Source organism: Staurois parvus, unplaced genomic scaffold (genome assembly GCF_062004578.1).
Source record: "Staurois parvus isolate SC_StPar_1 unplaced genomic scaffold, SC_StPar_1.0 ptg000254l, whole genome shotgun sequence".
NCBI lineage: Eukaryota > Metazoa > Chordata > Amphibia > Anura > Ranidae > Staurois > Staurois parvus.
Genome location: NW_028318050.1, coordinates 1,439,504 through 1,465,277, shown reverse-complemented (window position 1 = coordinate 1,465,277; position 25,774 = coordinate 1,439,504). Strand labels below are relative to the sequence as shown.

General features: G+C 45.4%; 1 protein-coding gene and 1 pseudogene across 1 annotated transcript in view; one reads left to right on the top strand and one right to left on the bottom strand.

Annotated features, from left to right (window-relative positions):
* LOC149459569 (uncharacterized) overlaps nt 1–25,774 on the top strand; it is a 180,977-nt gene that overhangs the window by 1,985 nt on the left and 153,218 nt on the right. The gene's annotated exons all lie outside the window — the stretch shown is intronic.
* Nucleotides 14,292–14,407, bottom strand: LOC149459571 (U2 spliceosomal RNA; annotated as a pseudogene).

Below are 25,774 nucleotides of genomic sequence, written 5' to 3'. Positions count from 1 at the left end.
ATGTAAAGACGAACTACAATCAGCTACAGATACTGCAGCTTTTATGCAGTGAAGTGATGCAATTAAAGGCTAATATTGCATCATCTCAGTATACATGCAATTTTCTATTGGTCACCAGTATCAATTGCGCAATATGCAGCTGAAGTTGCATCATAATTTTGAATGGCTTACGTCATTAGATGGGTGAATATATCATGGAAACTAGAGCCAATCAACATTTTTTAGGGTCATTTTCGTTTTCAGCACCCCAAAATTATGTAAGATTAGCTAATTTTATGCCCAAAACTTTTTACCTGTTGAACAGTGTTATCGATTGTATGTCCCTGCACAGCTGGGAACATGATTCTTCACTTCACATAGTACCAGCACCACTCAGTATACACTCAGTACATAGCTAACCCTTTGATCCAGGGGCGTATTTACCTCAAGGCAAACAAGGCATTTGCCTAGGGAGCAATTTTTAAGGAAGTGGCACCACCCCTCCTCACCCAGAAGGGACTCATGTGGCAGGTGACCAGGGCTGGCGCCAGGGCCGGCGCCAGGGCCGATCTTCAGGGAGAGTGGAGAGTCCACTTGGAGGGAGATAGGGCAGGCAGCCAGGTGAGCAGTGATGATCTGATAGCAGACAGCTGACCACGGCAGGGAGAGCTCACATACACACAATGGTGAAGTGCGGGAACTCCAGCATACAATATCTGCTGATCTCTCCTTTGTGTATACCTCCGCTGACACCCAGCTGAGGCTGCGGCTAGAGGAGTGGATCCTGGTGGCTCATCCTTCTATGACTGCGAGGTGAGGGGAACAATTGTATAATACCTCTCCCCCCTCTCTCTCTCCCCCCTCTCTCCCCCTCGCTCTCCCCCCCTCTCTCTCTCTCCCTCCCACACCCCTCTCTCTATCTCAAATTTAAATTCAAATGAGCATTATTGGCAGGACCAAATAACATTTTAGCATTGCCAAAGCAGTTTGCATGGGAAGGGGGGAGGGAATAAGGGGTAATATAGCAGGGGATGGAGGTAGGGTCCATGTAAAGGCTTTTTTAAGTCCTCCATTTTTCATGTCCCTCTCAGTCCATGGCTCGCTGTCACATATTGTGCAGCTATTTTCACCATTGGCTCCTCTTCTACCAGTAGAATGTAGAGTTTCCTCCTCTCTTCTATAGATGTAAAGTCCTGGATGAGAGCAGAGAGTCCCTGGAAGTGAGTGTCCCTCACTGAGCACTTGGGGCACTGTATCAGGAAATGGTCCTCATCCTCCAGGACCCCCTGGTCACATTGCTGGCACAGTCTACTCTCCCTGGGTGTATAGGTCTGTGTGCACCATCCTGATTTGGTTTCCAAGCTGTGGGCACTCAGTCTGTACCGGCTCAGGGTCTGTCTGTCTTTGGGGTCTTGTAGCACCTTCGGGTACAGGGCCAGTTTGTAGTCTCTCTGCAGTAATTGGTAACAGTTTCTTTGAGTTTGCCGTTTCAGTTCTCTATTTCTCAACATATTTTTCTTGGGAATCATTCATTATGTTTTTTAATTTGAGATTTTGTCTTGCCAGATTGTTGGTCATTTGGGATACACAAGGCGCTGATGAGTTGTTGCAGGCCACATGGCTTTGACTGGTCCTTATTGGTCAGTAGGGCCTTATGGTGGTATGAGTTAGGACTGCTGTTTTGTAGATGGTCCCAGTATGATAGCGCCCTCTTCTGTACTGCGAGAAGCAAAGGAAATCTGCCCAGAGCAGACTGCCATGCATTGTCCGTGGTGCTCTGATGGACTTGGAGGAGCTGCTTGCAGAATTCAAGATTAAATATTTATGATGGACTGGAGTCCCATCTGGATTGGTCTGGGTAGGTGACAGGACCCCAAATTTCACTGCCATAAAGAAGGATTGGGGTGATAATGTTATCAAAGATTCTAAGCCAGACTTTTACTGGTGGTGTTAGGTGGTCCAGCTATCTCCTGATGGCGTAGAAGGCTCTGCATGCCTTGTCTTTCAGGACCTCTGTGGCTGGCTTGAAACTTCCTGGTTGGTTAATTTCTAAGCGGAGGTATGTGTAGGATGGAGGTATGTGTAGGATGGAGGTATGTGTAGGATGGAGGTATGTGTAGGATGGAGGTATGTGTAGGATGGAGGTATGTGTAGGATGGAGGTATGTGTAGCTGTGGGATTCATCAAGAGTGCATTTGTTTAATGTAAAGGAAGGGCTCTTAGTTTGTTTTGTGTTCTTCCTTTAGAACATCATGATTTTTGTTTTTCTCTCTCCCCCCCCCCTCTCTCTCTCCCCCCCTCCCTGTCTTTCTTTCTCTCTCTCTCTCTTTCTTTCTCTTTCTTTCTCTCTCTCTTTGTTTTCTCTCTCTCATTTTGGGGGGGCCACACAAAATACACCACTGCTTTGATCACCCTAGCTGTTAACCCCTTCCCAATCAGTGTCATCTGTACAGTGACGGCACACACATTTAGCACTGATAAATATAATATCGCTGTCTCGTTACAAGTTGCTGATTGCTGCCATTACTAGTACAAAACAAAATAAAAATATTCCAGTATATTTGCTGCCATTAGTAGGTGCTATAACTTTTGCTCAAACTATTCAGTATACGTTTATTGGGATTTTCTTTACCAATAATAAGTAGCAGAATACATTTTGGCCTAAATTTTATAAAGAAATTTGATTTTTTTACATTGTTGTATTGGATATGTTTTATAGCAAAAAGTAAAAAAAAATTATAATAATAATTATATATATATTTTTTTTTTTACAGGTTTTTTTTAATTGTCGGTCTTTTACTGTTTATAACGCAAAAAGTAGAAATCCCAGTTGGTGATTAAATACCACCAAAAGAAATCTCTATTTGTAGGGGAAAAAAAGGCTTAAATTTCACTTATGCACAGCATTGAATGACCTAGCATCGCAAAAATGTCCTGGTCAAAAAGGGTGATAAATCTTCTGGAGGACAAGTGGTTAAAGTATAACTATAGACAAAACATTTTTTTTATAGATTTGGATGAGTGGAGATGAATTAGCACTCCTGTCAGGTTATTATTGCTGTCCTTGTCCCCGTCAGGGAGATTCACTCTCTCTATTTGTCCTGTTTACCATTATCACTGAGAGTGAAAGTACAAGAAAATTCCAAATTGTGGGTTGTCACCAGAACAGGAAAATCTTCCAATGAGGACACTAGATCTGGTGACATGATTAAGTATGTGTATATCACCTAACCCCAAAACCCCTCAAAAAGTCACGCTTTCTCCCCAGAAAGCAACATAGTATGTTGCTTTCCATAGTAAGTGGAGCTCCAGCTGGCTGCAGACTGGAGCTCCACTTTCAACAGGAAACATATACAAAGACATAAAAGCTGAACTCCATAATATAGTCCACTCCATGACTGGTGGACAGTTCATCAAACAACTTTAAAAGGACCTTGGAATAATTTCATTGGAGCATTTAGAAGATCTCATTTGGATGCTGGTATATGGATACAGAGGGTAATAGTATTTAATACTATTGGTGCTGGTGGATACACAGTGTTGCAGTGTTCACAGAGTGGTCACAGTTTATTCACATGTGCACGGAAGAGATACACATATATAGTGTTTGCACATTTTTTTGTTTTTGTGTTTTGTTTTTTGCACGGAGAGAATATATTATTTATAAAGGTAATGCACCAGATTTTTGAATTTGTTTTTTTTCGAGGTATTACGGGATGAAAGGGAATTTCTTCTTACTGGATGAATAAAATTTGGATATTTGGACAATTTTCGGACACCATTTTTGTTTGACACTATTTTTGTTTGTATTGGGACACTTTGCATTGGACTTTTTTTATTTTTATTTTTATTTATTTTTTCATCTTTTGAATTTTATTATTATATTCATTTTTGAACTTTATTATTATATTTATTTATTTGAATTTGTTTATATAATTTCAAAAAGGTTATAATACTAGATCTGGTGACAACCAGATTCTCTCACTTTGGAGGGATTTCCTCTCAATTCCTATTTTGCCATGGGACAGGAAGTGAAGGGGAATCTCCTCAATGGGACACAGGTGGCAAAAAAACCTGACAGGGGTTCTAACCCTCCATTACACTATCCACAATGAAAAAAAAACGTTTTGCCTCTATTTCTACTTAAGCTCACATAAAGGGGCTCTGGGAGATTATGTGAAGGGGTTCATAGAGAAGAGTTATTTACAAAGACACGGGGCCCCGTGTACTAAAGACTGAGGTCAATATCCCATCATATGATGGAGGAGATTTTAAATTTTTTTTTTTTTTCATTTAGGTTTGTTAAAGCCCAACTCCGGGCAAAGAATGAACCCCTCCCCCACCCCCTGCATAACCTGCATGTAGTTTTTCTCACCTTGTGAAGGAATGTATACTCACCAAAGTCTACTATTGGGGTCCCTCGCCAAAACCATTTCTTGATATGGGGAACTCTAATCCAACGCTGACCGGTCCCTGACAGTCCCCACTGACATTGCTCCTCTTCTGGATCCTGAGAGACCCCCCTGCTGGACAGTCAATAGGAAGGGTCCATGTAAACAGGCATTGACCTGGACACCAAAATAAGTACCCTGCCTCCTGTAAATAGGAGAGGAGAGAAAACTCAGTAGAAAAGATGGCAGTATGACAAGTGCAACACTGCCTGCAAAAAGTGGTTAATTGGAAACCCATGCGGAGTAATGTAACTGCATAGATAATAGCTACAAAAATATTTTATTTGATGGTTATTTGTAGGCAAAAAGGAATCCACATAAAGCAATGAAGTTTCCTAACTACAAAATCAAAGATTTCAATATGGTTCCACATGGTATCTGAATAGGGAGATGATTCTTCAGAAATATTCTTTGGTAAACACCACAATAAATGGAATGACTTCCTATAATGTAAACCAAAGAAAGATAATTGTACTGGAAACATGAAAAAAATACAGTGGAGCAAAAAAGTATTTAGTCACCACCAATTGTGCAAGTTCTCCCACTTAAAAAGATGAGAGAGGCCTGTAATTGGCATCATAGGTAGACCTCAACTATGAGAGACAAAATGAGAAAACAAATCCAGACAATCACATTGGCTGATTTGGAAAGAATTTATTAACAAATTATGGTGGAAAATAAGTATTTGGTCACCTACAAACAAGCAAGATTTCTGGCTCTCACAGACCTGTACCTTCTTCTGTAAGAGGCTCTTCTGTCCTGCACTCATTACCTGTATCAATGGCACCTGTTTGAACTTGTTATCAGTATAAAGGACACCTGTCCACAACCTCAAACAGTCACACTCCAAACTCCACTATGGTGAAGACCAAAAAGCTGTCGAAGGACACCAGAAACAAAATTGTAGACCTGCACCAGGCTGGGAAGACTGAATCTGCAATAGGCAAGCAGCTTGGTGTGAACAAATCAACTGTGGGAGCAATAATTAGAAAATGGAAGACATACAAGATCACTGATAATCTCCCTCGATCTGGGGCTCCACGCAAGATCTCACCCCCTGGGGTCAAAATGATCACAAGAACGGTGAGCAAAAATCCCAGGACCACACGGGGGGGACCTAGTGAATGACCTTCAGAGAGCTGGGACCAACGTAACAAAGGCTACCATTAGTAACACACTACGCCGCCAGGGACTCAGATCCTGCAGTGCCAGACGTGTCCCCCTGCGTAAGCCAGTACATGTCCGGGGCCCATCTGAAGTTTGCTAGAGAGCATTTGGATGATCCAGAAGAGGATTGGGAGAATGTCATATGGTCAGATGAAACCAAAATAGAACTGTTTGGTAGAAACACAACTCGTCGTGTTTGGAGGAGAGAATGCGGAATTGCATCCAAAGAACACCATACCTACTGTGAAGCATGGGGGTGGCAACATCATGCTTTGGGGCTGTTTCTCCGCAAAGGGACCAGGACGACTGATCCATGTACAGGACAGAATGAATGGGGCCATGTATCGTGAGATTTTGAGTGCAAACCTCCTTCCATCAGCAAGGGCATTGAAGATGAAACGTGGCTGGGTCTTACAACATGACAATGATCCCAAACATACCGTCCGGGCAACAAAGGAGTGGCTTTGTAAGAAGCATTTCAAGGTCCTGGAGTGGCCTAGCCAGTCTCCAAATCTCAACCCCATAGAAAACCTTTGGAGGGATTTTAAAGTCCGTGTTGCCCAGCGACAGCCCCAAAACATCACTGCTCTAGAGGAGATCTGCATGGAGGATGGGCCAACATACCAGCAACAGTGTGTGCCAACCTTGTGAAGACTTACAGGAAACGTCTGACCTCTGTCATTGCCAACAAAGGATATATAACAAAGTATTGACATGAACTTTTCATATTCACCAAATACTTATTTTCCACCATAATTTGCAAATAAATTCTTTCCAGATAAGCCAATGTGATTGTCTGGATTTGTTTTCTCATTTTGTCTCTCATAGTTGAGGTCTACCTATGATGCCAATTACAGGCCTCGCTCATCTTTGTAAGTGGGAGAACTTGCACAATTGGTGGCTGACTAAATACTTTTTTGCTCCACTGTATTTTTTTCATGTTTCCACTACAATTATCTTTCTTTGGTTTCCATTATAGGAAGTCATTCCATTTATTGTGGTGTTTACCAAAGAATATTTCTGAAGAATCATCTCCCTATTCAGATACCATGTGGAACCATATTGAAATCTTTGATTTTGTAGTTGGGAAACTTCATTGCTTTATGTGGATTCCTTTTTGCCTACAAATAACCAGATTTGAAGACGTCAAATGTTTTTTAATTCTTTGATTTTATTATGATTTGTTCATCGTGTCAATGTCTAACCTCTTTATGATCCATGTGATCAAATAAAATATTGTTGTAGCTATTATCTATGCAGTTACATTACTCCGCATGGGTTTCCAATTAACCACTTCTTGCAGGCAGTGTTGCACTTGTCATACTGCCATCTTTTCTATTTAGTATCTTGGGTTTATAAATCCACATTTACAGTTGCAAGAAAAAGTATGTGAACCCCTTGGGATTATGTGGAGTTTTGCATGAATTGGGCATAAAATGTGCTCTGAACGTCATCTAAGTCACAACAATAGAAGAACACAGTCTGCTGAACATAATACTACACAAACATTAGATGTTGCCATGGTTTAATTGCACATAACATGTAAACATTCACAGTGCAGGGAGGAAAAAGTATGTGAACCTTTGGACTTAATAACTGGTTGACCCTCCTTTGGCAGCAATAACCTCAACCAAACGTTTCCTGTAGTTGCAGATCAGACCTGCACAACGATCTGGAGTCATTTTGGACCACTCCTCTTCACAAAACTGTTTTAGTATAGCAATATTCTTGGGAGAAATTCTTGGGAGGAGATGACCAGAGACTGCAGACACAGTACAGGAGATGACCAGAGACTGCAGACACAGTACAGGAGATGACCAGAGACTGCGGACATAGTACAGGAGATGACCAGAGACTGCGGACACAGTACAGGAGATGACCAGAGACTGCGGACACAGTACAGGGGATGACTAGAGACTGCGGACACAGTACAGGGGATGACTAGAGACTGCGGACACAGTACAGGGGATGACCAGAGACTGCGGACACAGTACAGGGGATGACCAGAGACTGCGGACACAGTACAGGGGATGACCAGAGACTGCGGACACAGTACAGGAGATGACCAGAGACTGCGGACACAGTACAGGAGATGACCAGAGACTGCGGACACAGTACAGGAGATGACCAGAGACTGCGGACACAGTACAGGAGATGACCAGAGACTGCGGACACAGTACAGGAGATGACCAGAGACTGCGGACACAGTACAGGAGATGACCAGAGACTGCGGACACAGTACAGGAGATGACCAGAGACTGCGGACACAGTACAGGAGATGACCAGAGACTGCGGACACAGTACAGGAGATGACCAGAGACTGCGGACACAGTACAGGGGATGAAAAAGAGACTGCTGACCTTTGAGGAGGGAGGGGGAGTGGGTACCTGAATTTGACATGTACCCGCTCCCACTTCCGCAGAGTTGTCCTCCCTTTAGTGTGGGCACCCGGCTAACAGCCGGGTGCCCAGTGCGCATGCGCGAGGAGCATTGCGCTTTGTGATTGGTCCAATGCCTTCTGGGACCTGTCATGTGTCCCAGAAGACGCCGTACCATTCACAAAGTGCAGCGCTTCTCGCCCATGCGCACTGGGCACCCGGCTGTCAAGACGAGATCCTACACTAAAGAAGCCGGCGCGGGAAGACTGTGTAGCGCTGGACCGAGGAACAGGTAAGATCCCGCTGCAGAGCTGAGTGGCTGGCCCGGTATTCTGACACGGCGGCGGTGGAAATACCGGACCGGCCGCTCCATATTCGCTCCATAAGACGCACTGACATTTCCCCCCCTTTTTTGGGGGGAAAAAAGTGCGTCTTATGGAACAAAAAATACGGTATTTGTTTTAATATTTGGAGTTTTTTGTAAAGTTTTTCACTAAGCATTAGTCATTTTGTATAGGAGTTATATCCCCCTTTGCAGGGATTCACTTTCATGTGTCACTTGTTTGGTTTGATTTTTTTAGGCTGATTTAGGCCACTGATCCCAATTAGCTATTTGGGTTGTCTGTTGGTGACTTTGTGTGTGTTCACTAAATTGGGTCCAATTAGGACCACATATTTTTTCACATTTTTCCTGTCACTCTAAGATCCCAGAGAGGATCAGATCACTATATAAGTGTCACAGTATATGTTTTTTATTAATATCATATTATTATATGTGGTTATATTCATTTTTATATATTAGCGCTGCACCATTATATTTATATTCTCAGCATTATGTCACTTATAGGTATAAGTTTTGGGTGTCAGCAGCTTTATAGTTATTATTTATTTTATTTAATCATTTACTTCATAGCACAGGCGACATAATCATAATTCAGCATAAATGATGGCTAGGGCAATGAGGGCTGGATAGATGTAAGAGGCATCGGCCACCCAGTCCATCACATACAGTACTGGTGCCATCCAAATTGTGATGGTGAGGGGTAGTGAGGCTTGACCTTCCAATACAGTGGTGCTATTATAGAGACCCAGGAGGCTGACTGCTATTGTACTTTCTGTTGATGGTGAAAACCCCTGTGAGGGATACTGACTGCTGTGAACTTTTTTGTTGTGTTTACTAAAAGTGGGCCAACAAGTCTTTAAAGGCATATCTGGTGTGGACTTTATTCACTGGTGAGCACTACATTTGAGTCAAAGTGGTTGTAAAGGCTCATGGGTTTTTGCCTTCATGCATTCTATGCATGAAGGTGAAAAACCTTTTGTGTGCAGCGGTCCCCCAACCCCCCCCCCCTAATAATTACCTGAGCCCTATTGAGATCCAGCAATGTCCACAACAAAAACCTCAGCTGTTCCAGATCTCTGCCTCCTCATTGACTGAGATAGCAGCAAGAGTCATTGGCTCCCGCTGATGTCAATCACAGCCAGTGAGTCAAGCCAGTGAGGAGACAGAAGGGGCGGGGATGAGCCATAGCAGAGTAGGAGCTTGCATTCTTGAGTGCCCCCGTAGCAAGCTGCTTGCTATGGGGACACTCAACAGGAAGGAGAAGCTAGGAGAGCAGGCAGGGGACCTGAGAAGAGGAGGATCTGGGCTGCTCTGTGTAAAACTACTGCACAAAGGAGGAGAGTATAATGTGTTTGTTATTAAAAAAACAAATGCTTAACCATTAGTATCACTTTAACGAATTTCCAAACATCAAAATTGCTGAAGAATGCATTGGGCATCAGTCCTGGAGTTTTTGCTCCAGCTACTCCAGTGTGAAGCAGGTGGTGTACCTGCAAGGAACTGTGTGAAAATTCTTTGCATGCCTGACTGCATGGAAGGGGTTGTCAGAATGCAAAAACAATGCAATCTTTGCTGAGATAAGAGAAAAGATTGCTATGGATAGAGGGGATCTTACCCCAGCAGGTCCCAAAGAGGCCAGAGAGTCCACCAATGTTTGAATCTGCTGTGGACTGGTGCAAACGGCATCTGGCAGCATTAAATCAAGCCAAAGAGGAAAGCAAACCATCCCTTAGAGCCTCCAGCAGAGGGAACCTGGACAAAAAGCATGGGCACATGCAATGCCTGTGTTTTGAATGGGGGCATTTAGTAGCACAGTGTCCCTTGTCTTCAGACATAGTGCAAGAGGCTGACCAGAGGATTGAGAGTGATTGCCCATAAAACAAGATTAAGGCCAGTTGTGTGACTTGCAGACCTTAGAGCAGTGGTTCTCAACCTTTCTAATGCCGCAACCCCTTAATACAGTTCCTCATGTTGTGGTGACCCCCAACCATAAAATTATTTTCGTTGCTACTTCATAACTGTAATTTTGCAGTGGGAGGAGTAGTGCCACATCATTGGTGTCCGTGGGAGGAATAGTGTCCCATCATTGGTGTCAGTGGGAGGAATAGTGTCCCATCATTGGTGTCAGTGGGAGGAATAGTGCCCATCATTGGTGTCAGTGGGAGGAATAGTGCCCCATCATTGGTGTCAGTGGGAGGAGTAGTGCCACATCATTGGTGTCAGTGGGAGGAATAGTGTCCCATCACTGATGTCAATGGGAGGAATAGTGCCCCATCATTGGTATCAGTGGTAGGAATAGTGCCCCATCATTGGTGTCAGTGGGAGGAATAGTGCCCCATCACTGGTATCAGTGGAAGGAATAGTGCCCCATCATTGGTGTCAGTGGGGGGAATAGTGCCCCATCATTGGTGTCAGTGGGGGGAATAGTGCCCCATCATTGGTGTCAGTGGGGAGAATAGTGCCCCATCACTGGTGTCAGTGGGAGGAAAAGTGCCCCATCACTGGTGTCAGTGGGAGGAAAAGTGCCCCAACACTGGTGTCAGTGGGAGGAATAGTGCCCCATCATTGGTATCAGTGGGAGGAATAGTGCCCCATCATTGGTGTCAGTGGGAGGAATAGTGTCCCATCATTGGTGTCAGTGGGAGGAATAGTGTCCCATCATTGGTGTCAGTGGGAGGAATAGTGTCCCATCATTGGTATCAGGGGGAGCAATAGTGCCCCAACATTGGTGTCAGTGGGAGGAATAGTGCCCCATCGTTGGTATCAGTGGGAAGTATAGTGCCCCATCGTTGGTATCAGTGGGAGGAATAGTGCCCCATCGTTGGTATCAGTGGGAAGTATAGTGCCCCATCGTTGGTATCAGTGGGAAGTATAGTGCCCCATCGTTGGTATCAGTGGGAAGTATAGTGCCCCATCGTTGGTGTCAGTGGGAGGAATAGTGCCCCATCGTTGGTGTCAATGGGAGGAAAAGTGTCCCATCACTGATGTCAGTGGGAGGAAAAGTGTCCCATCACTGGTATCAGTGGGAGGAATAGTGCCTCATCAATGGTGTCAGTGGAAGGAATAGTGCCCCCATCATTGGTGTCAGTGGGAGGAATAGTGCCCCATCATTGGTATCAGGGGGAGCAATAGTGCCCCAACATTGGTGTCAGTGGGAGGAATAGTGCCCCATCGTTGGTATCAGTGGGAAGTATAGTGCCCCATCGTTGGTGTCAGTGGGAGGAATAGTGTCCCATCGTTGGTGTCAGTGGGAGGAATAGTGCCCCATCGTTGGTGTCAGTGGGAGGAATAGTGCCCCATCGTTGGTGTCAGTGGGAGGAATAGTGCCCCATCGTTGGTGTCAGTGGGGGGAGGAATAGTGCCCCATCGTTGGTGTCAGTGGGGGGAGGAATAGTGCCCCATCGTTGGTGTCAGTGGGGGGAGGAATAGTGCCCCATCGTTGGTGTCAGTGGGGGGAGGAATAGTGCCCCATCGTTGGTGTCAGTGGGGGGAGGAATAGTGCCCCATCGTTGGTGTCAGTGGGGGGAGGAATAGTGCCCCATTGTTGGTATTAGTGACACCAATGATTGGGCACTATTCCTCCCACTGACACCAATGATGCTTACCTTGCTGACCCCTGCTCCAGCCTGGGCTTGCTCGCTCCCTCCCTCTCCCATGGTACAGACACTTACCGATCAGATGTCTTCCTTCTCCGGCCGCTCTCCTCCTCTTCACTCGCTCGATCTTCGCGGTGCTGCTCGGCTCCTCCTTTCCAAGCTCCACCTCCTCGCCGGTGATTGGCCTCCTGTGTGCCTCTCCTGAGCTACAAATTCCGGCGGCCAATCACCGACGAGGAAGGATTGATCCCGGGGGTGTGTCCAGATGACAGGGACGGCATGTCATCCCGCCCACACCTGGAGACGGATCAAGGTGCGGTGTCTCGGTTCCTAAGGCCATCGGAAATATGTGTTTTCCGATGGTCTTAGGCGACCCCTGGGAAAGTGTCGTTCGACCCCCAAAGGGGTCGCGACCCCCAGGTTGAGAACCGCTGCCTTAGAGGGTGCTGCCTAGGGTAGTGGCAACTGGATTCAAGAGGAGCCAATACATTCAGTGGGAGAGAGGCAGTGAAGTTCTGCTGGGAGTGAAGGCTCCCATGGTGCCTACAAGGGCGACTGTCATTTCACCCTGCAGCCGCATCCGGAAATGGGCCAGGGAAAGTGCAGCAGAGAACTGGTTCCTGAAGTGACACATGCAAATGAAGATGGTGACACCTACTATTGCGATGTGTAAGACTGTCTGTAATGAAACAATTGCTGGAACTGCTACTGTGATGTTAAGGATTGGTATTAAGACTGTCCATTGTGCTGGTTGGCACTCCGGGGCCTTTTCTTTCTTTCTCTTTCTTTCTTTCTCCTCCATTTGGCTACTGTGAGACATGACATCAGTAAGAGTTTATCTAATTACTTTAGTCTGCAGTCACAATATAGCGACCATTACTGGTTAAGTCACGTTTGCATTGGGATATCCCTGTGTACATTCCACAACAATTTTTTTCTACTTCTTGGTTAGTGATTTGTATTATCATGCCTATGCATGTCGCCTATTCTGTTTAAATTTGCATTGTTCAGAATAAGATGCTATCCTTTTGTACTTGCACTACATGCACTCCTGTCTGCATAGTACATTTTCTAAAAACCCGTTGTGATCCATGTACTATGGTGTTTTGAACCAATACAAGCTTTGAACAAGACTGTCCATATGTGATGTGGAAGTGACCCCAGGTAGTGGACCCACTGAATATACTCGTAAGAGAGATTTACCTCTGTACAGTGGGGAGGCAGGGGGTAAAGTCACACCTGCACCTGTGATGTTACAGTCTGATAACACTGCTGAGGCTGAAAATGAAAAGTCCGATGTTGTGAATGAAGTGCCACCAGAGCAGTGTGGTGGAAATGTGGTATTGCAATGTGATGTTAAAACTGACAAGTGCAATCTGTTTGATGCTGTTGAGCCCCTTGGTCTGTCTGTGTCTCCTCGGGCGGATGCAATGGTGCAAAGCCCTGGCAAGTTGAGCACAATGGATTGGGATAGTTGGGACATGATGCTAATAGGAATACTGAGAGAAGCTTCTGTAAGTAATAGTGAAGTGGACACTACTGGTTTTTTTTTTTTTTTTTTTAAGTCCGCAAACGTGCAACTATAAACGTAAAAACCCGTAAGTGTTCACAAAAAAAGTGCAAGTGCAAAACACCACACGAAAAAGTGCACTACCCCTAAAGGGGCTTGGACCGCTTACCCTGATCCCCCGGGGCACGAAGCTCCTGACAGGGACAAGGTTCCCAATTGGTCCTCCTGGCCAAAAGGCCTGGTGGACCACCGTTCCTTGTGTCCAGCCGAAGCCAGACACACAGTACTTGGTCAGGGGGCTCTCCCGAAGAAAAGCCCCCTAGGGATCAGGGGAAGAAGGAACCAAAAGGCCACACATCCTCCCCCTAGACTTCAGGGTAGGCCCGAGGACCCACACCCTCCATCCGTGAAAACACACATAAGCGAAAGAAAAAGTGACAAACGTGGGAGGTGAAATAAATTAAATAAATAGAAAATAAAAAAGTGGTACCGTGCCAAATTGTGCACAGACCAGGCCCTGAGGCCCGTAGCAAAAATTGCCCTGGACTTAGCCAAAAGGCCTGGTCCTTAGGGCGCTGTGCAAAAAGAGTGTAAAAACAGTGACCATGTGCCATCTTCACACTGTGGGGTCCCACACCCAGGTGTTACTAGTGGCACCCCTGAGAGCGTCTACTCAGGGGGCACTGAGTTTGCGGACTTTCTGCCACCTCAGCCCCTAGCCAGACCAAGGTAGATCCGTCCAAATCAGGAGGTACTGGGTCTTTCCAGTCTTCCCGGAGGAATTACTCCCAGGGCCCCAGAACGCATCTTGGCGCTCCCCGGTTTCTGTCCCTCCGGTACTAGCCTTCCGGACCCCCATCATACCAGTGAGGGTACTATACAACAGCCATCCCCGCAAAGCTAGAATGTCCGGGAGCACCCCCACTGGACACTGATAAGAACAGATACTACACTTGATCTTAGCCAAAAGGCCGAGAAGTGGACACTACTGCTGCTCTACCAAATGGAGGGTCAGCAGAACAGCCTATAGTTGAGGGTGCTTGGACTGCTGCAGAAGTTGACTCTCGCAAGATGGAAGGACCAACTGAGGGCGAACGCATAGCAGGGATTTTGTCCACAACCCATAAGAAGGTTACTGATATGGAATCGGGGCCCCTGTGTATGACAGACATGCTGAGAGAACTATAAGAATTCTGGAATGTATAGACAGTATATATCTTGTTATCTTCTCCTTGGTCAGGTGAACTTGTACTGCTAATTGGAGCTGGATATTACAGACTGTACTGAATAAAGATGGCCAGTATTGGATTTGTTTGATGCATTGTTTGTGGGTAATGTTGAAAATTGTCTCAATACATTGCTAGGTTGCTTCCTAGTGTTGTGTATAGGAGGCACTCTGGAGCACTGTTGGACAGGTCAAAGGTGTTAGTTAAAGTAACAGAAGACACAGGAGAGGCTAAAGAGGTTGGGGTCACCAACCTGAAAGTGTTGAAACCTGTTGTGTTGGAAAATGTTAGTTGGTAGGGCAGTTGCTTGTGAAGAGTTGGACAGCAGGAAGCGTGAAACTTTGAGAAGGTCCCATGGGGAATAACTGCTTGCCTGTGTATGGTCCCACCTAAGACCCTCTCCTAACAGACATGGGGGGAAAGAGGTCCCAATGACAATGACAATAATGAGGTGTGTATTCAATTGTGGAATGTTGCTGCTGGTGATAAATGTGGTGTTAATTGCAGACTATTCAGTTGCCAGGAGTAACAGAGAAGGGGTTGGTAACCCTAAAGCAGGCTTTTTCAAGCAGGGTTCCGTAGAACCCAAGGGTTTCTCCAGAGGTTGCCAGTGGTTCCTTGAGCAATGGGCAATTTTTGCTTCTCAGATAAGTTCCCATTGACACCATTGATCTTTTAACCACTTCTTGTACTTTACTATCAAGGTACCACTTTGGTACTATACAACACCTCCCTCTTCCCTGCATGTAAACAATATTACACACTGTCCCTTCATTTGTGTTAATGTAAAATATCAAAATATACCTTCATATGTCTATATAAACACATTGTGCAATCCTACAACACAATGCGTGATTTGCATCAAGTGCTTTCAGTAGTGCAATCCTTATACAAAGTGCTTTACATAGTGCAGTCCTTTACAAGTGCTTCAAGCAGTGCAGTCCTTCATAATAAATGCTCCAAACATAAAGTGACATTTTCCTTCCAATTGCTGTGACACTCATGCTCCCCCTCTCTCTGGACCCCACTCACCGGAGTTCCAGGACCCCTTATTAACCACTTCCAGACCAGACACTTTTACCCCCTTCCTGACCAGGGCAATTTTCAGCTTTCAGCGCTATCACACTTTGAATGACAATTGCGCGGTCATGTCATTTTTTTGAGACAGATAAAGCTTTATTTTGGTGGTATTTATTCACCGCTGGGATTTTAATTTTTTTTGCTGTGTAATGAAAGTCCAAAAATTTGGAACTAAAGTGTTTTTTTTTTTTTTTATAAAATTTTGCAAATAAATAATATTTCATCATAAATCTTTGCCAAAATTTATTTAGTTATCTTTTTAGTAAAAAAACAAAAAAACAAATTAGTTTATAACCAAAAATTATCATTTTTAAACATTTTGTTTTACATTTTTTTTTTTTTAATAATATTTTTTATTTATTTTTATTTTTTTTACATACTGTCACCCTAGCAGTACATTGTCACCATGGTGACACTGTACTACTTGTGGGGGGTGATGAAGATTTTTTTTTTTCTTTACACTGATTGCTTTTACACCCAAATAGGATGTAAAAGCAATCATTTCTCCTTCTCTCTGGCTGCATTCTTGCAGCCATTGAGAAATACTGAGTGAGCTGTGATTGGTCACAGCTTGTCACATGGTACAAGGCTGTTGTGAATAGCCTTGTACTATGTGACCTTTGTGATCATTCACAGATTTCACATGTAGTAAGCAATGATGACAGAAGTGACATCTTGCTTACTACTCTGCATGTGATCACTGATTGGCCAATCAGTGATCACATGATCGGGACCTCGTACAGAGGTCCCGTCCAACAATCGGTGTTTCACTGTGTCTGGAGGACACAGTGGGCACCGGATCGCGGTGCTGAGTGCTCCCAGGGAGCGCGCACAAGCAGGGTGCTGGGAGGCCGTTTATAAACGGCCACTCGACCCTGCACTGCCACCGTCCGGCCGTTTATATGCAACAGCCGGTCGGGAAGTGGTTAAAAAGCCAGTCACTAGTGCTTTATTAACCACTGCTCCCCTCCAGGTGTATGTACTCCGCCAGTGCTGGGTCTCTTATCCACTCCTCCACACCACCAGAACAATATATAGAAGGAACCAGAGAGCAATCTCCCATATTTAAAAAAAAATGACTCTTACAATTAAAATCACACTTACAAAATTTATCAGCTCGCATGCTCGGGTGCCTTGTGTCCGGGACGCTCCTACATTCCATGGACCGGACACGAGGTACCCGAAGTGGGATATTTGAATTGTATTGGATGTAATGGGAGTTCATTCAGTACAAGGGTTGTCAGGAAGCAGCCTGTGTTAGACCGATTGTTGTACAGCGGAGGGATGAGATATCACAGAGAAGACCGCCAACACCAACAAATATCTTCCACTGACCATGAGCAAAACATTTACTGACAGGGATTATTACTTATTGACAACTGTCACCTGAATAATTTGGCAAAATACAATCAGAATGAACTTTTGGAGGAATCCTAGGATCATATATATTTTCAGAGACACTTTTTCATGTTACTTGAACTGTAATGAGTCTTGTGACTCATCCTAATATCCCCTCTGTCGCAAACGTGCGCATCAGAGATGGACGCGGTTCAACCATTTTGTTAGGCATCTCCATTTTCTCCCTTCATCCTTCCCCCCCTCCCTTCCTGAGAGGCCCAGTGAAGTGGCCAGTATGTGTGTGAGTTAGGAATGTCACAGGAGTGTCATAGGAGCCATAAAAGCTCCCAAGGGAGTCGGAGCCTAGCTGTCCAAAGAACCTGTGTAATTTCACACCTCGTAAAAAGACAACAGAGCCTTCCCAGGAGTTCAAGGCATTCCCAAGAAGCACAAGCCAGATACAGTCAGGTCCATAAATATTGGGACATGGACACAATTCTAACATTTTTGGCTCTATACACCACCACAATGGATTTGAAATGAACAAGATGTGCTTTAACTGCAGACTGTCAGCTTTAATTTGAGGGTATTTACATCCAAATCAGGTGAACGGTGTAGGAATTACAACAGTTTGCATATGTGCCTCCCACTTGTTAAAGGACCAAAAGTAATGGGACAGAATAATCATAAATCAAACTTTCACTTTTTAATACTTGGTTGCAAATCCTTTGCAGTCAATTACAGCCTGAAGTGTGGAACGCACAGACATCACCAGACGCTGGGTTTCATCCCTGGTGATGATCTGCCAGGCCTCTACTGCAACTGTCTTCAGTTCCTGCTTGTTCTTGGGGCATTTTCCCTTCAGTTTTGTCTTCAGCAAGTGAAATGCTCAGTCATATTCAGGTCAGGTGATTGACTTGGCCATTGCATAACATTCCACTTCTTTCCCTTAAAAAACTCTTTGGTTGCTTTTGCAGTCTGCTTTGGGTCATTGTCCATCTGCACTGTGAAGCGTCCAATGAGTTGTGAAGCATTTGGCTGAATATGAGCAGATAATATTCCCGAAACACTTCAGAATTCATCCTGCTGCTTCTGTTTCTGTCAGCAGTCACATCATCAATAAATACAAGAGAAGCAGTTCCATTGGCAGCCATACATGCCCACGCCATGACACTACCACCACCATGATCACTGATGAGGTGGGATGCTTAGGATCATGAGCAGTTCCTTCTCCATACTCCTCTCTTCCCATCACTCTGGTACAAGTTGATCTCGGTCTCATCTGTCCATAGGATGTTGTTCCAGAACTGTGAAGGCTTTTTTACATGTCGTTTGGCAAACTCTAATCTGGCCTTCCTGTTTTTGAGGCTCACCAATGGTTTCCATCTTGTGGTGAACCCTCTGTATTCACTCTGGTGAAGTCTTCTCTTGAATGGTGACTTTGACACACATACACCTACCTCCTGGAGAGTGTTCTTGATCTGGCCAACTGTTGTGAAGGGTGTTTTCTTCATCAGGGAAAGAATTCTTCTGTCATCCAGCACAGTTGTTTTCTGTGGTCTTCCGGGTCTTTTGGTGTTGCTGAGCTCTCCGGTGCGTTCCTTCTTTTTAAGAATGTTCCAAACAGTTGTTTTGGCCACGCCTAATGTTTTTGCTATCTCTCTGATGGGTTTGTTTTTTCAGCCTAATGATGGCTTGCTTTACTCATAGTGACAGCTCTTTGGATCTCATCTTGAAAGTTGACAGCAACAGGGACAGTGCGCATGCGCGGCCGGCAGGACGGACATGGAAAGCTAGAGCTCCGTCTCCCCAACGGGTGACAGAGAAGTCTGCCCACGGATCCCGGTTGTCATGACACCTGGAGAGGCACATACCTCCGCAGCGACACCCCCCAGATCCGATCCGGCTCGATAAACGTCCGGCGGTCGGCGGGACAGGTATAAGGAGCCGCAGCTCCATCTCCCCTGTAGGCTGCACATGGACCCACCCACCTCTCACAGGTCTACATCCCAGCTCGAATACTGTCATAAACAGACCGGAGAGGCTCTGCTCTGAGGGGCAAACCCACCTGACGGATAGTAACATGGTGAAAGGGGCTACCCTCCACCAGGCTCCGCCACAACAGAAGCCCATTAAGGAGGCACTAGCAAAGGCCTCATCCAAAATGGCCACAGCTACAACACAAAGCAGCAAGCAGGCTACAGTATCCTATGCAGTTCTGAGGGACGCACTGCCCAGCCATCCCAGCGCATCTGAGGGTGAGTCCGACATTGATCCAGATGCCCCGACACCTGACCTTACACCCCCTGATCTCCTAACACGATTTGAGAAGATGCTGCATAAAGCCCTGAAACAAACCTCTGACCGTATCACCGCTACGCTGTCGAAAGAAATCCGCGAATTGGGAAAACACACGGCGGACCTAGAACAAAAATTAGACGATCTTGACACCTCACTTCAAACACACGCTGACTATCTCGATCTATTGCATGATGAAAATGCAACCTTGCGCGCCTCGGGGACTTTGAAAATCAGGCAAGGCGCTCAAACTTGCATATCCGTGGCCTTCCAGAGTCGATTGCCGATGTCCAGTCTAACAGCGCTGTTCCAGGAGCTCACCCCAGCCATTCCAATTGACCATTTAGAAATGGACAGGGTCCATAGGGCATTAGCCCCATGGCGCCCTGATGGCCCACCTCGTGATATCATAGCCAAGCTCCACTTTTTTCGTACTAAAGATACACTCCTGCAGGCAGCCCGCAACGCGGAATCCCTACATTTTCAAGGCCACACCTACCAATTGTTCCAAGATCTTTGCCCAACAACCATCGCTAAACGTAGAGCTATGAAACCCCATCTGCAAGCACTTCAGCATCATGCAATACCATATAAATGGAGCTTCCCCTTCGCAGTACGTTTCCAATATCAAACTCGGGACTACTCTTGCAAAACCCCCGAAGATCTACTGGACACCCTGCGGAACCTTCACCTACACTCCCCTTCGAGCCAGTCAGAGGGTACCAAGATTGACATCCTGCTCACCACAGAAATCCTATCCTCCACGCTCAGCCGATGGTCAACTCAGTGTTCACAAGTGTGGGCGCTTCTCATCACTGGGCCCATCCCCACAAGACACCATGGACTGAACCGCGTCCTTCACCTCTTATCATACCACACACTTTGGACTAGCCACTTGATCAGCGGCGAGGTTACCACCTATCTTTGCTTCAGGCATTGTGTAAACTCATGTTGGTCACCGGGGCTTGTTTGGCCCCCTTGTTCCTCCCTTTTCGATGTTTGCTTTTGTTTCTGGAAAAAAACCTTATTTGGGCTTTCTTCGTATGTTGATTGTCGATATGTCTCTTTGTCTCCCATGTATCCCTTAGAGCCTGTTGCTCATTGTATGCTAATGTTGACACCGCTACTCCTCAGCCATATCTTGGACTGTTAGTGGGGGCCTCAGCTCTGAGGGCATAGGCAGCTGCTTCTCCTCATTCCTATTGGTCAGTTTTCACGCCAGAAGCCGCCTGAGCTCAGGACCTTTTAAGTTGTTTGAGTACTGATCTGCCTATTCCTTTCCGGGATCTCCTTACCATACATTTTTTTTTTCTTTAAAAAACCTCTGTCATCCCCACGGTCTGCGTACCTGTGCACTCTCCTTTAGCCCCTGCGCTATTGCTTACTTAATAGCGCTTGGGCTACCACAGCTCCCCGAGCCACCCTGACTTTAGGTGGCCCCGGGGACCGCTTCCTAGGGCCTAGCATGGCCCCGCACAACCTCTCCCTGGTATCTTTCCCTATTCATATCCCCTTATTCTTCCCTTCAAATGGCTCCATGACCTCACCCGGTTTTTTATACATTCAGACTATTTTACAAAGTGACTACCAGCCCCACTCATGGCTAGCAACACTTTATCATCTGATGCATCATACACCTTCCTTATGGGCCCATTGAACATTCAGGGCCTCAACACACCACAAAAGCGCAACAAAGCCTTCTGCTCTTTTGTGTCACTTAAAGCCCATGTAGTCTGCCTACAAGAAACGCACTACACCCCTAACTCCACCACCAAGTTTTTTGGCCTCCGTTACCCGCAGGTATATACAGCCTCGGCCGCAACAAAATGCAGAGGAGTACTCATTGTCTTCCACCGCACAACACCCTTTATATTATGTAATGAAGTCAAGGATCCTGAGGGTCGTTACCTCCTGTTAACAGGGCAACTCCTAGACGTGGACGTTACCATAGCTACGTGTTACACCCCGAATCAAGGTCCCTTACCATTCCTTTCCCACCTACTATCGGTTATAGACCACCATGCGCGAGGTACTTTGTCTGCGGAGACTCTAACTGCACTTTATACCCCTTTCTCGACAAATCTCCCCAACCTGCCCCTCTCCCTACCCCCAAGCAAACCTTCCAAGCCGTGTTACAACTTCACTCTATGATAGATACCTGGAGGGAACTTAATCCAACTAAGCGTCAATACACTTTTTATTCACACCCTCATAAGTCCTTCTCCAGGATAGATCACATTTTTCATAACCGTCGGCTCCTCCTCCCGGCTCCTGGCTTCTGAAATACTTCCAATTCCCTGGTCAGACCACAGCCTCAAACACCTGATATTTCTCCTCTCCTCCTCTGGGAAGCACATAAACCAGTCCTACGGGGATTTTGCATCAGTAAAGCATCCTATTTAAATAAAGCAAAATGACAAAGACGTCTCTCCCTCAAGCAAACATACAACCAATCCCATCAAGCCTTCCAAGCAACCCCTACACTAGCCAACCGTGAAGCTCTTGAGCGAGCCCTATTAGCTCTTGATCTATTTCTCACGGGCTGGGCGGAGCTCTCACTTCGTAGATCCCAACACAAATGCTATACAAAAGCCAATAAACCCAGTACCTTTCTAGCTCTTTCGCTTCGTAGGCTTGATCAGATTACTAGACCCATTCGAATACGCACCTCTTCTGGCAACCTCCCGAGTAATCCATAATGCATGCTACAAACCTTTCACAAGCACCTTTTACGACTCTACTCTCCCTTCGCACCCTTCGACCCCACCCAGGCTGATGCTCTCCTGGCCCCCATCTCCTTCCCGGCACTCTCTGAGCACCAATTAGCAGCTCTAGAACAACCCATCGCCTCAACCGAAACCTTAAGCGCAATTAACAATCTAAAGCTTTGTAAACGCCCAGGACCTGATGGTTTTTCCGCCATGTATTACAAAAAATTTGCCCATCTTCTAACGCCCATCCTTACCAATGCTTTTAATGCCATACTATCGGGCCACACCTTTAACTCTAATTCAGTACAAGGTACCATCTCAATGATCCCAAAGCCTAATTCGGATGATATGCAATGGTCCAATTACAGGCCGATCTCCCTCCTCAATATTGATATTAAACTACTTGCCAAAATTCTTTCCACACGTCTTAATATGTGTATAGGTTCCTTAATCCATAACGATCAGGTGGGATTCATTCCAACTCGACAGGCCGGAGATAACATCAGATGCGCAACTCTTCTGGCGCATATTGCTAAATCCCATAACATTCCTACCTATTTTCTGTCCCTGGACATCAGGAAGGCATTTGATACAGTATCATGGCCATATCTACGCTACATCCTGAGCCGCTGGGGCTTTGGCCCACATTTTTTAATCTGGGTTTTCTCATTATATCGAGAGCCAGAATTAGATACCTAGGACATAGGTCTGCTCACTTTCCAATCTCCCGGGGCACAAGGCAAGGTTGCCCTCTTTCCCCCTTACTCTTTGCTTTGGCCATAGAACCGCCTGCCCTCCTAATCAGAGCTAATCCATATGTCCGAGGGCTTGAGATAGGTGGCTCTCACCATAAATTATGCCTCTTTGCGGATGACGTTCTGCTTTTTCTCACTTCTCCCTTGACTTCCTCACCTCCCCTCCTCCGGCTTCTTGAACAGTTTGGATCACTCTCTGGCCTTATAATAAACCCTCACAAATCCACGGCACTTAACATTTCCCTCCCCCCTATGGAGCTGGCACACTTTAAGCAGATACTTCCATTTCCTTGGTCTCGGAATCATATTCCTTTCCTGGGAATCAAATTGACCCCCAATATATCAGATCTTTATGCAGCTAACTATACCTCTATGCTGACGCATCTCTCCGCTCTTATGACTAAGTGGTCCTCCTTACCACTCGCATGGCTTGGCAGAATAGCAGTTATATAGATGTCAATACTTCCAAAAATTTTATATCTATTCAGAGTTCTCCCAATCCCTGTACCTCCTCACTATATTTGCGTTTTACAGCGTCGCATTTCATCTTATGTATGGGGCACTATCCTCCCCCACATACCCCGCTCCACCCTCTTTTGCTCCAAACTCAACGGCGGTCTTGGTCTTCCCAATATCGGTAAATATTATCAGGTGGCGCACTTGGCTCAGTTGCCAAAATACCATGCGACCCATGAAATACCTCAGTGGGTTGTGCTTAAATCTTTAGATTGTGAACACCTTTCCTTGGCTAACTTACTTTGGCTTAGACCAAGTGACCGCCGCTCAATAACAAACCCCATCACATCTCACTTTTTATCAATATGGGACAAATTTAAGACTCGTTACCTTCTCCAATCATTATATAACCCCTTACTCTCACATCTCAAGAATCCAGCTTTCCCCCCGGCTTGGTCGTCACCACTCTCATTCAAATTATGGACCTCTGCTAACCTACTCCACACTCATCTCTACCTACAGCGTACAACTACAACACTTTTACGGCCCCTACACTGAAATACCCAACCAAACTAACACAATGTCTCCCTTCAAACGAGCTTGCTATAAAGGCGCTCATAGGCATGGCCTCATTTCATGCCTTTACTCTGTCATTGCAACTTCGGCCTCCGCATCCTCCCCTTCATATACCCACAAATGGGAAACAGACCTGAATAGGCAATTAGATCAATCTGACTGGGACCACATATGGACCAATACAAAGTCATCCTCACAGAATGTTGTAGCCTTGGAAACAACTATAAAGTTCTGACCCGTTGGTACATGGTTCCAGCAAGAATTGCAAAATACACCCCTAACTACTCCCCCAACTGCTTCAGAGGCTGTATAGACCCGGGAACATACTACCACGTCTGGTGGGATTGTCCGGATGCCAAAACCTTTTTGACGGATGATTTCACTATGCTATCCAGACTCAGTGCAAATACACTCCAACCCACACCGACAACAGTTCTTCTCAACCTACGCCCTCCCAATGTAACTTCGTCACAATTTAAACTCATCATGCAAGTTACCACAGCAGCCAAGCAGGTCATTGCAAAATCCTGGAAAACCCCCGCTTTAAGCATTGCTGCTGTTAAAACTAAAACGAGTGACGCAAGCTATGATACACGCAAAAGTTGAAGCCACAATTCTTGATACCATCCCTAAGTTTTTGAATGTCTGGACTCCCTAGGCTGAGAGTTTTCTTCCGAACAATTTTGACGAATCCCTTCTTCTTCCCTGATATTCAAGTTAATATTTTTTTACGCAGTACTGGTACCACTTCTAACTGGTCTCACTAATTAATTATATTCCTTCTCATTAGTCATGGAGTCATCCCTGTCCCCCCCCCCCCCCTCCCTCCCCCCCTCTTCCTTGGTCTCTCCCTAACTCTTCACGTAGCTCTGGAGAGTCTTTATCCCCATTGAACAAATTATTTTTGGCATATTATTACTTCTTGCTAAAATATCTACTGTTTACCTAGAACCATAAGACTTGTTGCATTGCTTGTTTTACACTTTCTCTCCTCCTCTGTTAAAAGACATTTCTACTGTGTATATTTTCCCCTATGCTTCACAGTCAATACAATGTCTAATGCTAACTGTCAATGTCTTTACCCCTTTGTTTCAAAACCAATAAAATGTTTGAACAAGAAAGTTGACAGCAACAGATTCCAAATGCAAATAGCACACTTGAAATGAACTCTGCACCTTTTATCTGCTCATTGTAATTGGGATAATGAGGGAATAACACACACCTGGCCATGGAACAGCTGCGAAGCCAATTGTCCCATTACTTTTGGTCCCTTAACAAGTGAGAGGCACATATGCAAACTGTTGTAATTCCTACACCGTTCACCTGATTTGAATGTAAATACCCTCAAATTAAAGCTGACAGTCTGCAGTTAAAGCACATCTTGATTGTTTCATTTCAAATCCATTGTGGTGGTGTATAGAGCCAAACATGTTAGAATTGTGTCGATGTCCCATTATTTATGGACCTGACTGTGACATTTTTAAAAGATCCATTTTTTCCCTATGTCTCATATCTTGGAATATGAGAGACTTACATATCAGATGGACGATGAGCAGGTGAACAGTTTGATGGGTCACTTGCCTTGTCTCGGGCGCACGGGAAAGCAGAGAAATAGATCTCGCAAACCGTTTAGCATACAACTTCAGAATTCATATCTGATCAATCCTCAGAATTGTCTGCATAATAATCTACCCACGGGTGGGAGGTCCCTTGTGCAGATGGAAAGTTATGGACCAGAATATGAGTTATGAAAGATGTTGGCTCCAGTTTAGGGCTCCGCCTGACGATTCCTCCCTAAACAGGGGATTGGTCCTTGACTTCAGAGCCACCCCCTGCTGGGAAACTTTAAAAGAGGCTGTCAGGCCTAAGAGAAGTTAGTTGAAGACGTCTCCCATTTTAACATCAATACC